At 41.7% G+C, this 14,487-nt stretch overlaps 1 protein-coding gene and 1 long non-coding RNA gene across 10 annotated transcripts in view; one reads left to right on the top strand and one right to left on the bottom strand.

The window, feature by feature from the left end:
- Grip1 (glutamate receptor interacting protein 1) overlaps positions 1-14,487 on the bottom strand; it is a 657,804-nt gene that overhangs the window by 343,518 nt on the left and 299,799 nt on the right. The window lies entirely within an intron of this gene.
- Positions 1-14,487, top strand: part of LOC134479878 (uncharacterized) — a 30,491-nt gene that overhangs the window by 1,017 nt on the left and 14,987 nt on the right. The window lies entirely within an intron of this gene.

Here is a 14,487-nt window from a genome sequence, read left to right as displayed (position 1 = left end):
GAACATTCTGATAGAAAGTTTCATCCTTTACAGTACCGCAGAGCATTTCAAAGTGTGGCTAAGTATATCGCAGTGAAGGAGAGGATGCTGGGATTGATTTTGTGGCTGGAATCTTGTGTGCCTTTTACCACCTGCCTCCCTTAAAAGGAACTTGATCCACTAAGAGCTGACAAAAACACCACAAAAGAGGGACAGAGCAGACAGCACAAGGAACATTCTTGAGCTAACTCTTTGGACCCAGCTGGGTCTGTGAGGACCAATCATTGCTGATGCCTCCCATTTGTGGAGAAGGAAAAAAGAGGTGGGGCCACTGAACTAAAAGTTGGGCTTGGACCAGCATTCATCAGACCACTAACTCTCAGACTCTATTCCAGACCACACTGATATTTTATAGCCTTGATACTCAATGTGCGATTCTCGGAACAGCAGAAATAGCATCCTCTGGAAACTTTTCAGAACCCTTGGGTGGTACCCTTGACCTGTTGAGTCATATTCTGCAGTTCATTACAATCACTAGGAAATCATGAACACAATGTTTTGAGAAGCACTGCTTATTGGAACTGAGGAAAGGCTGCCATGATGGAGAAAGAGAGGACGCCATTACTGAGGTACTAAGGAAGGCATGTTCCTCCCTGCCTCTCCGGCTTTCTCCACTGAAATCCTGCCATTGTACCAGATGCTCCCTGGAATGCCTCAGTTTACCTAAATTATAGATGGACCTGCATTACCCTGACTGAGCTCAATGTGGTACTAGGAGCAAATGGATAGTATTATTTCATTGATGTATTATTTCATGCTTAAAGTATGAAAGGCGGGTTGAACAACCCCCATTGACAATGCAAAGTAAACTGTTGATCCAAATGAACTTCTGGTTGGTATTTTACAGGAAAGAGTCACTTTTAACTGGGAAAGCTTCCAAGTACCCCTAGTTCAGACCACGGCTGACTCCTGCTGGCAAAACAATTCGCCATTTTAACACATTTATGGACCAATAATGTTATAATAAGGTGTTACATTAAATAATGTTCATCCGAATTTAGATCTGAAATCAGATATGTTGAAATGTTAAGCTGCCTACCTGTAATTATATCATATACTATGTTTAAAATGTGCGCGGATGAAGCAGAATCAGGTTTAGGATCAGGAAAGTTAATGGAGCAAATTTAGCTGAAGGCTAAAAAGCAGTGAATGGAGAAATAAACGAATAAATCACATTCTTGATACTAAAAATAGACCTCAAGATGGTTTCTTTTTTTTTTTTTATTAGCTTGAGTATTTCTTATATACATTTCAAGTGTTATTCCCTTTCCCGGTTTCCGGGCAAACATCCCCCTCCCCCTCCCCTTCTTTATGGGTGTTCTCCTCCCCATCCTCCCCCCCTTGCCGCCCTCCCCCCAATGAAGATGGTTTCTACCAAGAACATCAGTGGTAAAATTAGTAAACAAAGTTATGCCCAGTTGGTTTGGCTTTTTCCGTGCTTATAAATTGGAAACTGGTGCTGAAGAGATCGCTTAGCATTTAAGACATGTGGCTCTACCAGAGGGCCTGATCTCTGACTCTAATACTCATAGCAAGTGGGTCACATCCCTCTGTAACCCAAGCCCAGGGATCTGTCACTCTCTTCTGGCCCCTGTGGGCACCAGCACTCATATGTATATACTCCTCCTATCTTACGATAACAGAAATAATTAAAAATAAAATAAAATTTAAAAAAATTACAGATTTCTAACTTGAACATAACTATAGCAACAATATCTATCATTTCTGCCTATATAATCTGAGGGGGCAGTTGTATATGAGAAAGAATACATTTCAGTGGACATTTCTAAGGTCAAACAAGTTCCTCCTTCTCCACAGAGGCCCCAGTGTAAAATTAGCCCCAGTGACCGTGAAGCAAAAGAAGCATCTCTTTCTATGCTCTCTTATTGGGTAGATAAACGTATAGGCGAGTTTTAAGAAAAAAGAAAAAAACCCGAACAGCTTCAAAGACAAAATTGTGTCATCTTAGACTCTATCTTGGCTTGAATTTTGCATATGATTTTAAATATCTCCCCACTCCCATCTAAATGTTCCTGGGTGTTTTTTACACTTTATGCATTGGTGTTTGCCATCTTAAATACTAAGACTATGTATATGTATATGATGTATATATTAAAGTATATATATGTACATATATACATTCATTCTATAAAATATTTTGCTCCAAACAGAAAAATGGCCATTTCTAAAGCTAATCATTCCTAAGGACCTCACAAATGAACCCCCAGTTTTTTTGCTATATAAATATATAGATGACAGATAAATTTACAGATAAATTGACAGGTGAGATATATATACATATATGGATAAATAGATGATAGGTAGATAGCAGATAGATGATAGACAGATAGATAGATAGATAGATAGATAGATAGATAGATAGATAGATAGATAGATAGATAGATAGATAAGATAGACAGATAGATAAATAGATAGATCAAATAGATAATGATAGATTCGGCAACCTAAGCAAAGACACACCTGACAGTCATTTAACAAACGTTTTGAGTAAATATTTAATATTGTCCTTCCTCTCACAGACTGTAAATATCCCACTAGTCCATCAGCCCTGTCAATCCTGCCCTCTATAGAACTCTTCACGTTTCTGTGAATTTCTAGTACATTGTTTAATTGAGTATTTCTCTTTTTAAAATGTGAGATTCTAAAAAGGTACCCAGTCTTATTCAATACCATTTTCATTATTTTAAACATAATTAATATCTGTCATTGAGAAGGCATATTAAATGTTACAAAGCTGTGACCATGCTCTACCTGCTTCCCACATTGTTTACACAGTATAATTTATGGAAAAAGAAGACAAAGTGGTCTCAGTGGCTCACTTCTCTCCTATTCACCCTAGACCTTGCCTTTTTTCAGCTGTGCCCAAGGCAAAGCCTCACCACAGCAAACTGAAGTCTTTATTTCTGTTCTGTAAACAAGGCTTTTTCAGGTAATTCATAGTTTTTTTTTCCCCTGCACTTTACTGATTCTCCCTAAATGCTGATTTAGTAAAACCGTAATCCTTTTAAGTAACCAGTATCTAACTGCCAGACTTCCTGTGGACGTTAATTTGGCAGTTTTACTGCCTGGGGATAAAGGAGAGAGCCTTCCTTCCCCAGCCGCCCCTGCAATCACTGGATGGCAACAGAGTGGAGGTGAACACCTTTGGAAGTGCCTGCTCTCCCTCTCCCTTCCCATTGTCTGGAAAGCAGCTATCCTGGTGGTGAGGCATCAGGGATAAAGGTACTACCTTGGAGATGGCACAGCAACAGGACAAAAGGAGCCTGGGGCCCTGTCAGGGCAACTGCTCAAATCCAAATCAGTACCTGAGGAAGATGTGTCCGCCTTATTCCACTCCCTAACTGATTAGCAGGCAGATCATTTTCCCTGGTCAGCCTTCTCGCACTTCCTTCAGTTTTCACCTGAAAGACTAGTATTCGTAGAAGCATCCCCATACTGCCATGACGCTCGCCCCCTTGTCTAAACATGGTGCATGCTGGCAGAAACAAATCTGGCATTTGCCTTAGACTTCCAGATCTATCAGGGAGTGATTACACCGGCTTCCCTCTTTGGCAGGTATTGCATACCTGGTGTATTCCTCTGAAAAAACACTTTGGCTTGGGAGGAAATCTACACCATCCCTTGATAGCTCAGGAATTGGCCTTATTGGGAAATATTAGATAAGCTAATATATTTAACAATCTTCCCATCACTGACCAAAGACGTTCTGGAGAGTTCTGGGGTAGGCATAGCAGCTGTCAGTCTTGAGGAGGTAGACAGATGATCTCAGACTCCCTAGGGTCTCTCTCTTACAGGGAATGAGGAAAAGAGCTTTGATTGTCCATTTCCAGGTTACGTCAAGGAGTGGCTGCTGTGTATACCAACTGCTAGACAGGGCCAAGAACCGAGCCACTTTAGTCTACATGGAGAAAGCTACTGATCTCGCAGAAAATGGACTAAGGTGTAAGGAACCTCTACAGAGGGAGGGAACCCAGGCCCATTCAACTGCTACGTGGCTTAGTCCAGTCAACCTCAAGACAACAGAGACATCTAAAGACTAACTGATACTCTGAACAGTTGATCAGACAATCAGCACTTTTAATTAACAACTTTTGAATATATTCATTAAATTAGAGCAGAATCACCGAGCACCTAAGGATCACAAAGAAAACACACAGCTAAACTCAGTCTGATGAGTTCTAATGGCAATAAGAGTTTCTCACATAAGCTTCCTGGTGAGATAGGGGTTAAGTACCCAAATTAAGGGTATCAAAGAGAATTTAAAATCAAGTTTTGACATGTGATGATCAAGACAGAATAGGCAATGAGCCGTAATTCATCTCCTAAATAAGAGGAAGGATCTAAACCAATAAAGATGGGGATATTCTAAGATTGTTAGAGCGCTGATCTCTTTCATCTTCATATATTTATTATGGTCATCTGCTTCTGGGAAGATAGCATTGATTTTAAAAAATGTCTTAAGTTAAAATAAAAATACAGTCCAATAGAGAAGCTAAGAAAAATTAGAGTTTATGGAACTCCTCAGAATTCTAATTTATCAGATTTCTAAGTTAAGGACATTGGAGGAATGACTCCCATTCTTCACACCCAATCATTGAACAAGTCTACCCCTAATAGCTGAATGTAATGAGGAAGAATAAGAAAACAGAATGATAAAAGATTAGGAAAACTAAGGCAAACAGTTGTAGAAGTTTGGTCTTGTTCTTCCTCCCAGTCCTACGTTCCCAGAAATAAGACTCAGACTCAAAATATGTTTATAAATACCTTGTCCATATAGCTAGGCCCTTCTCTGACTAAGTCATGACGTAATATAACCCATTTATTCTGTTCTACATTCTGCCACATGGTTGCTTACCTGTGTTCCGTTACTAAGTGTGGTCTTGCCAAATCTTCCCGGGCCAATCTCCCATGCCTCATTCTATCCCAGAATTCCTTCTGCCTCCCGGATGTCCCACCTTCTATTATACCCTTTCCTATAGGCCATAGGTTTTTTCATTGACATCTATACACAAGGTATTCTCTCAACATAGAGTGAGAGAGGCAGAGAACCTAAAGGGATGTGTGTGAGTGCCAACACTCACAGGAGACGGATGTAGAAGCAGCCAGCATAATAAGAAACCCTTTCTATCTCAAAACCCTCCAGGCAGGAAAGGTAGAGGGGTGTTCAGGAGTATTCTTTCAGGGGAACAGAGTCCAGAATGGGAGTTATTCAGACTATCCGCTTCATTGTGTTTCAGGGATAACCTGATTCCAAACCAGAGACTCCTTTAGGCCTCTTTTTCCCACTGTTGTGAGCACATCAAGAGTGGAGTTTGGTCTTCTCCTTAGTATTCATGACTGGGTACTGGGCAGATGCTTCATATGTGAGCACTGAATTAAAAATTCTTATAGATATACTGTGGTGTTTTCATTAACCCTAATGAGAAACATTCCATGGTTTGTTGAGCCAAAATAAGTAGATTTACATTTTGTATCTATTCATCTCCTGCACACACTTGACGAATTGGCTTTTAAGTTTCACACATGATGTGAAAGAGCAGACAGTATGAGCCACAGGCTTAGTGTAACATTATGATCCAGTGATGGGCGCTGAGATCTAAAATGGCTCCTAGAGCCGCTGCTTGTGCTTTCAAACTATGACAAAGGGCAAAGCCACATTGAGTCATTATCATTAGGGAAACATGTCACAAACCCAGCAGACCCTGAAACAGACAAGGGGAGGGAATGCTGCACAGCCATCTTTACCCGTAGACCGTCAATTTAAACGCCAGCAAATCGCTAATGCAAATGAAAACAGAAAATGCTCATCCATACCATAAACCATAACAAAGTCCAGCGTAACACTGGGCTACGGGTACAGGCGAGCATTTAATCTGCAATTGAGTCCAAGGACTGGAGAACAGAATGAAAGGTATTGGGTATCAAGCATTCTCATTAAAGACCTACCTACAAACTGCCCAATCTGAGACTTCTGCTAATTTAGGTTTTGAGGGGACCTAATGCCTATGCATAATTAAAATGTTTTCAGTTCAATGTGTAAAATGGTATTTAGTTTCATAACAAATTAAAGCAAATGTATTGTTATAGACATGAATAGAGTGTGCCCTGAAATGTCAGTTTTCAAGGACAGCAATATATCTTGTTTATTTGAATTGAAATAAGCACTCTAACGCAGATATCTTTATGCAGTACGGACTGGATTATTTTGAAATCGTCACATGGGTTACATACGGGCATTGTTCCCTTCTACCCATTTAAAAGCCATTTCTGTGGATATTCAACTACTAGCTGTTAATTAAGCACTGAGTAGATTTGTATTTTGGTGTTTAGTGAAAATTTAAAGAAGTATATAGTGTGTAAAAATGATCTAATCTTCAAAGAAAAGCATCTTACTGAAAAAAAAAACAACTCAATTTTAAAAAGTATATTGTGAAAGCACCCACTTCAAATTCAAATAAATATAATGCCCATTTCAAATTTCAGTCACGAAAATCAACTAATATTTACTTATGAGACAATGGAAAACAATAATACCAGCAGCAGTAGAAAGTTCTTGGTAGCATATTCGAGCTGTTGATAATTTAACCATAAACTAGGCTCCTAATGGTGTTTTTCATTGATATGTTCCTGCTCACCCACTGTGCACCGAGGCCAAAATGCAACGATCCATTCTTCCCCCAGACTCTTTCCCAGTCATCCCTTCAGTCCGTTTTGTTAGCTGACTCCATTTCTCCATGGAAAATAATTTCATGATATTTAGCAAGATAACGATCATTAACTGGTCCCTGTTTCCCTCATCTACCTTAGCACTTGCTATGATACACTTCCTAGCCCATAGCTCAGGGCAGCCATGTGCTGGGAGTCCAGTACACAGAGCAGGAATTAAAGTGATGAGTTATGCCCATACAACTTCCATTTGCATATTGCTTATTCCAAGAGTCTGGAAAAAGCTAACCAGTATAAATGGGGTTCTGGGTACATTAGTTATTTTTCTGTTACTGTGAGAGAAGACTGTGATAGAAAGTGTCTCTGATGGGAATAGCCCTTGTTCTGACGTATAGTTCCAAAGAGCTGGTGTCCATCATGACAGAGAGACATTAACAGATGGGGAAATTGGCAGGAAATCATAGAGATAGGAGCAGGAAACTGGTTAATCAAATTTTCATCCATACACAGGAAGCAGAGAGGGAGGACCGGAAGTGAGGTCAGGCTATAAGCTGCCAAAGCCTGCCTCCAGCGACTTACTTCCTCCTAAATGTCCCACAGACTCCCCCATCCAGTGCCAACATCCAGACAAGTGTTCAAACACTTAAGTTGATGGGGAACGAACGTGAATGAATGTTTCTCATTTACCGCAGCAGAGAATCTAGGGTCCACAACTTACTCTGTAGCCTTCCACCGTTGCTAACCTGATTGGGTCATTGGTTTGTGACATGACTAAGAAGTAATTCCATCCTGTTGTGTTGAGATTTTAGAGTTTGTTGATCTTAGTAGCAAGCATTATTTACCACAACCGAGAAGCCCACTTATCCCTTAGTCATAGATCAAAGTTCCCTCTTCCGTGAAGTCTTTTCTATCCCTTCAGGTGGAATTAATCGTTCCTTTCATGGTGTCCCCAGAGCAATTATTATGTGTATTTATTATTTATTGCTATTTAAACCATTTGTGATTCCTTCTTTTTCATCAGTCATCCTAAGCACCCAGTCCTTCCCACCCCCCAAGAAGGTACCCAGTGAGCGTACACGGAGAGTTTTTATTTGATTGACAGTATTTGAAAAAGTTGTATCAATTGCACGGAAAGTTTATGCATGAATTTTATATTTTTTATTTTTAATGGTTGGTACTGGATTTAAAAAAAAACACTCAACCTTCACTCGAATGCAGTACTTACAGAGCATTTCCTTAGATAAACAGTTCGCTTTAAATTCTCTTTGCTGGTGCTTAGTGGTGCACATTATCCACCGAAGAACCAGGAGTGGATCTCCTCTCTGCCTCTTAATAGCACCTCAGTACTTAAGGGACAGCCTGCTGGCAAATAGTGATGATCCACTGTGTTTTTTTTCAAAATACTTTTATTTTTCCATTGGACAAAAGAAAATAGACCGACGGAAGTGTGCATCTGGTATCCTTTCAATAATAATGTAGCCACAAATAATTTTCTTTTAAATAAGGGTGTCTTAGTTAGTGTTAACTATCTGTTAACCTGGCATAGCCTAGAGTCATCTGGAAAGGGAGTTCTAATGGCAGAATTGCTCAGACTGGAATGTGAGCATCCTAAAGAGGATTCTCTTGATTGTTGATTGATGTAGACGCCCCCCCCCACTGTGGGTGGTACTATTCCCTAAGCAGGGGGACTCTAGGCTGGGCTTTCTGAAGAGACCAGCTACCAGAGCATGACCCCTAGTGAGCCAGCAAGCAGCTTTCCTGCATTGTTTGCCGACTTCCATTCACAAGATCCTGCCTGCCTTCCTGCCTCAATTCTCCACAATGGTAACTATAACATTACTGCAGATGAAACAAACCCTTTCCTACCCAAGGTTACTTTCAGTCAGAGTGGTTTACCACAGCAACAGATAGCAATGCAGAACAGGGAATCTGCACGACAGATGAGACCATAAAACTGAAGAGATACCAACACCCAAATGTCTACAATACCAAAGATTAAAACAAGACTATGTTCTGCCATGGAGTTTATAACCACTATGTGCCTGCATCCCTCTGAAGCTGCATGGGTACACTGATGGGTTTCCTGGGGCTTATAACTGGAAGGGAGCACTCTCACACTCATAAGTGCACACACAGAGTGGGAGTGGACCAAGCCTGTTAAATGGACAGATAGGATATTGTATCTGAAGTGTCTATACAGGACCTGTTAGCAAGGTGAGACAGATATTGCTATACTATCTGCTCCAGGCTGGAGCTTGCGTCATTTGAGTGTAATTTTCATCTAAATTATTATCTTTTAACACCCTGGCTTCTAAACTTTATCCCAGAAGAAGTAGAACTAATTGATGTGGGATCCTCTTGACTGCCAAAAAGCGGGCTCAAAAATACCTCTTCTTTCTATGGAGAAATGGGAAGTACATCATAGGAGGGAGCAGAGGGGAAGAAGCTCCTACTTCACCAGGAATTATCTACAATCCAGTGTTTTGTGGTGCCCCTTGCCTGGGGCAGCCTGCCTCATTCTGATGCCCTTTCATTCAGTAGGCTAGCGTATGCATTTGGTCTGAAGTTATGATCAAAACTGACTTTCTGTACATGAAAAATGAGCTGACTATTTTGAAGAGGCAAACAAGTCTAAATTTTACAATTTCTAGAATACCATTCTATTTTTTTCAGATAGAAAACATTTATCTTATTTTCCAAACTAATGATTCTACTCAAACAAACAACAAAACCTGAGGGACAAAAGAACATTAAGTGAATCATCTTTCCTAAGACTTTTCCCACCACACATACAGGCACGCACACACACACACACACACACACACACATTCACACATACATGTACACATATACACACATGCACACACCCACCCATATGCATATATATACATGCACACACATGCATGTACACGTATACAAAACCACACACAAACATGAACACACACGTGCATACACATATACACACACATACACATACATATGCACATATACAAAACCACATAGACACATACATACATACACACACGGAAACACATATGCATACACATACATGTATACACATAAACATACACACATGCATATGCACAAGCATGCACAGAAGAAAAATCTAAAATTATTTTGAAATAAAATCTTTTCAAACCTTATCTCTTGCTGACTGCATTAATGACATGCAGTTTAAGTGCCCTGATTTCTCATTCCAGGGCAAACAAAGCAAAGAATGTGGTGAAAAATCTTAATAGCATGGCCTGTTCTTAGCCCATCAGCTATGCAATAGCTGTAAGATATTTCCTGATAAAGTGCTCCTTATGTTATTAAGAAAGAAAAGTTGAGCAGTGGTTTCATCAACACTAGAAGGAACAGTGGCACTTACCCGATATTAATCTTACATGCAATCTTATTCCCGAGGCCATGCTAATCCCCACCAGGGCTACTAAGTTCCCAGCAGTAGCCATCACCTTTGCTGTAAATGCTGACTCTCCCTACGCTGGAGAGGCCCAGTGCAACTTGGAAATGGATATAAATTCAATCCAGCTGGGCAAACTGCAATCTGAGAAATTGGGGTGGGTCAGTGTTGTAGCTCCTGTTCCAGGAACTGTTTCTGGAGAGTGGTACTTCCTTCCAACTGGCCTGGAGAAGACCACATGCTCAGTGGATGCAGCCACCAACACCTCCTGTGCCCCTTGGAGGTGTTACAGAAGCTATCAAGCCCAGACCATCACTTTAAACTTGATTACTTCTCCCCTTCCCCTTCCCCATGTTTTCAAACTGTGGGAAACACCCACGGAACATGTCTTACGATCTTAACCATATAAAGTTCATAGCCCAATGTTGTTACACGGTTTTCCATTGGTGGGCAGCAGACCTCTAGGACACTGTCATCTTGCAAAATTGAAACCACACGCCTATCAAACACAACCCCTATTCCCTCTATCCAGACCCTCAGCAACCACTGGTCCATATGCTGTTTGCAAATCTTGACCACCTTAGGTAGATTGTGGGTATTTTAAGTGGAGCAATGCAGAGCCTATCTTTTTGTGGGGCCTGTTTTCCTTACCTCCTTAACCTTGGCTTCTATAGATCAAATGAACAGTTAGTACTTCAATTCTTGCCCCTATTCATCTCTAGAAAACTCTGGAAATGGCACAGTATTCTGTAAAAACTGAATGTCATGGTGAGTTAGCAACCACTGAATTTCATGAGGCTTCCTTTTCAACTGTGTATCACTTTTATGCTGCGGTTCTTCTCGTCAGTAACACAAGTCTCAGTGACGTCAATCATTAACGGTGCTGGTGGTCACGGTGACGTCAGTGGCAGCCATGTGATAGCAGTACAGGCTACCTAACCTTCACTGAACTTTCTGAGCCAGACACCAGGTCTTCCTTCACTTAATCCTGATTGCAGTTAGTAAGTCTCTGTTGCTATCAGTGTACTCAGCCACAGACGCATTCATAAACTCCTACACTCGATCCACATTCACATCTCCAAGCAACTACCAAGGACATCAAGGCTAACGAAGGATGTGACTGAATCTATTTAGGTTTGACCCTTTGCCCTCAGAGCCGCTGGTTTGCTATTTATGCCATGAGTCACTTCCACCATAAACAGACAAAAGAATATGAGTCTTCTTGTGGGCCAGGAACTTCCCTAATTGCTTTTCATGCATCTTTGAGTTCTTGCTAAACCCCTAAGCCAATTCTACAAAATTAAAAAGACTCGTGCATAAAAGTATCTATGATTCCCCTAAATAGAGCAAGAAAATAAAAACTGCCCATATGTATTATGAAAGGAATAAATCCCTCCCAAATTATGAAAATTTACAAAAATATAATCCATATTGCAAAATAAATTTAGTTTGAACATATAAGGTAAGAAATAATCCTAATATCTGAGGGGCACTGGGAAATTTATTTGGGGTTAAAATGAGTGTACAGTATCAGTTCTTCAGAACCCTTCTCCTGTGTGCCAGCATTATCATAGTCCTGAATTATCATCTCTTTTCTTCTGTTCTCTTCCTGTTCATATTAGACGTCTTTTCTTGCACCAGATTAGGTTTCCCCTCCTGTGTCAAATGCAGCTCAAGGGTAGGTGGGTCACACTGCCTTACACAGTCTGAATTCTCCACATACCTGAGTTTGACGGGTGACTTGTCTCAGTGTGTGTATTACCTGCTCAGGGGGCACCTTCGTTTCCGTCCTGAGTAGGCCATGCACCTCTGGATTCACAGAAGACAGATAGGACGGAACGTAATGAAAGCACTGAGCTCTGGAGGCCCCATAACATTAGCATTCAGTATAGAAGGCCAAGGCGGGCCTATTCGTTTTCTTCAGAATCATTACTGTCTACCCCTCAGCTGACATGGTAAGATGTCGGCTGGCTGGTGTGTGTGTTTCATGAGGACAATCGGTCATTCCTTCTCCGCAGCCTCTTCCTTCTCTGTTGTCTGCCTTGTTCCCTCCCACCTGACAGCTCTGTGATGGGCCACACACTGTGCCTTTCCCTCTTCCCAACCACCATGACAGACAGTGGTTTCTCAATCAGATGCTATTGGCCTACTCGGAGATCTCCCTGCGTCGTCTTCTCCCTAAGTACATGTGCCCGTGTACTTTTTCCTACATCCCTGGTGATCTTTCCCTGTAGCTAAAACGAAACTCTCAGTGGCTCACCCCCGAGGCTTACGAGTTCTTCAGAACCCTTCCCCAAAGCTCCAGGGTCTACAGTAATCTTTTATCTTCTTTGATCCCTTTCCCACCGGGACAGGCTTCTCTTACTCGATACCTCATTCCTTAGTCAAAGGAATGTCATGGTTACCTTGGCCTTTTGCCTGGGCCAGCACAGATCGCAGGTTTCATAAATTGAGCTCTTAATGTGTATAGAGGCTTCAAGAGAGCAATCTCGAGGTCCCGGGGTGTGTACGAGCTGCACTTTTAAAGGAGCCCCGTGGCTCCGCATCCAGTCCTACCTAGAAGGAGGGGCTGCCGGGATCAAATTCTGGCTTTCCAGCACTCTAGTTGTAAAATAGTCATCTACATAACTTACTTTTTCAAAATCTCTCTCTGCTTCTGGTCTTCACTTATAAAGTGGAGGCACAGTGCCTTCCCAGCAGGGTCGTGAGGACACATGAAGGCTACATCTGTGTCTAGCTCCAAACTCGTGACCTTCTACAGGAAGAGCAAACACCGTAAAACGATGTCTCCATGTTCTCCTCTGGCTATTCCCAGGATGCTGCGATAGGTTTTCTGTAGTTAGAGACATTTCTGTTGATGTGTAATAGCTAAGGATGTGTGTTATTCACATGCTACACCCTAATGACCCACAAGGACATGCTAGGATGTAGGCAACTGGAAACAGCCTCCTGCTTTGACTGTATTATCGCATTTATTCCTGTTTGACCAGAGGAGGCTGAGAACAGGGGCCTCAGCTTTCAGAAGAGCTGACTGTGAAGGATAAAGGGATGTGGGCAGAAGTCCTCTGACAGTCTTCATTTCCCTAACACCTACTCTGTGTCTCTCCCTGCCCTCCTCGAACTGTTAAACTCACAATGTATGCGGTACAACTAGCAATCGTGACTAAATGTCCAATTAAATCAAACCCTTAAAAAAATAGAAGCCACCTTTGGATGAATCTGATTCTCCAAGCGCCAATAGCACCCTATTCATCTATATCCTGGGATACAGAAGAGCAAGGAGATGATCTCCCTTCTCCCTCCAGGAACAATTTATTTGGAGGAGTCAGACAACGAGAACACACAACCACAAAGCGATGTGTCAAACGCCTTAACAGGAACACAGACAGCGTGCCATGGTTACCTTGACTGATTCTGCCCTGGAGGCTGGATTTATTAAAACATCTCACAAATTAATAAATAATACTGGTCGATTCCAGTTTATCATTTCCTGTCTTTAATGTGTTTTGTGCATGAGGCAGTTACCAGAGCTCGGGGCCGTGAGGGAGGGAAGAGACAGTAGTCATCATATGCAGGATCTGATTGTTAAAGCCCTGCCCACATGATTTGTTCTGCTACAACCAAATGCAAACAAATGGAATGCGGGGTTCAATTTTTCTCTTCTGATGTAGCGTTGAAATGGCGCACTTAGATCCCCTGAGACAATTCCTGCTGTCCTCAGAATGGAACCTGGGACACTTGCTTCCATTTGTCCTCCTGCCACCTGGTTGAAAACATGTCCTTTGGACTGTGAATGGTTCTGAAGACAACTTCATATATGGGCACTCCTCCAGACCAGTCCGGCAATTCCCTTTTTCTCTTTCAGGCTTCCTTCAAATCAGTTAGTCATTTGCAGGCTTGAATTGACGCTCCGTCAAGCCTACCTCCGTGTGAACTATCAGTCTTTAGAAAGAAGCGCCATCTCAGAACTGTTTTCTGTTGCAAATGACAAGCAGTCATTACTCTGACCACCGACGATAATTCCCCAGGACTCAGCTTGACAAGCAGAGAGAACGAAGTGGAAGAAAACTAGATGCTTGCCAACATGACTGTTAAATGTCAGCTACTGGGGAGTTTATCCCCACATGAGATATTTCTTTTGTACCAGAGGACGGCCACTGAGAGGCAACACACACACACACACACACACACACACACACACACACACACACACACACACATACACACACACAGTGACAACATAATAAAGCCACAGAAGACAGCCTTATCATTACTGATGCAGGAAATACAGCCCTGATTAATGTCACCAAAGCACATGTCAGGAAGGATAATAATGATGTGTACAAATGAATCTTCCC

Source organism: Rattus norvegicus, chromosome 7 (assembly GCF_021556685.1).
Source record: "Rattus norvegicus strain SHRSP/BbbUtx chromosome 7, alternate assembly SHRSP_T2T, whole genome shotgun sequence".
NCBI lineage: Eukaryota > Metazoa > Chordata > Mammalia > Rodentia > Muridae > Rattus > Rattus norvegicus.
The sequence above is the reverse complement of the archived record's forward strand: the minus strand, read 5'-3'. Positions and strand labels throughout refer to the sequence as shown.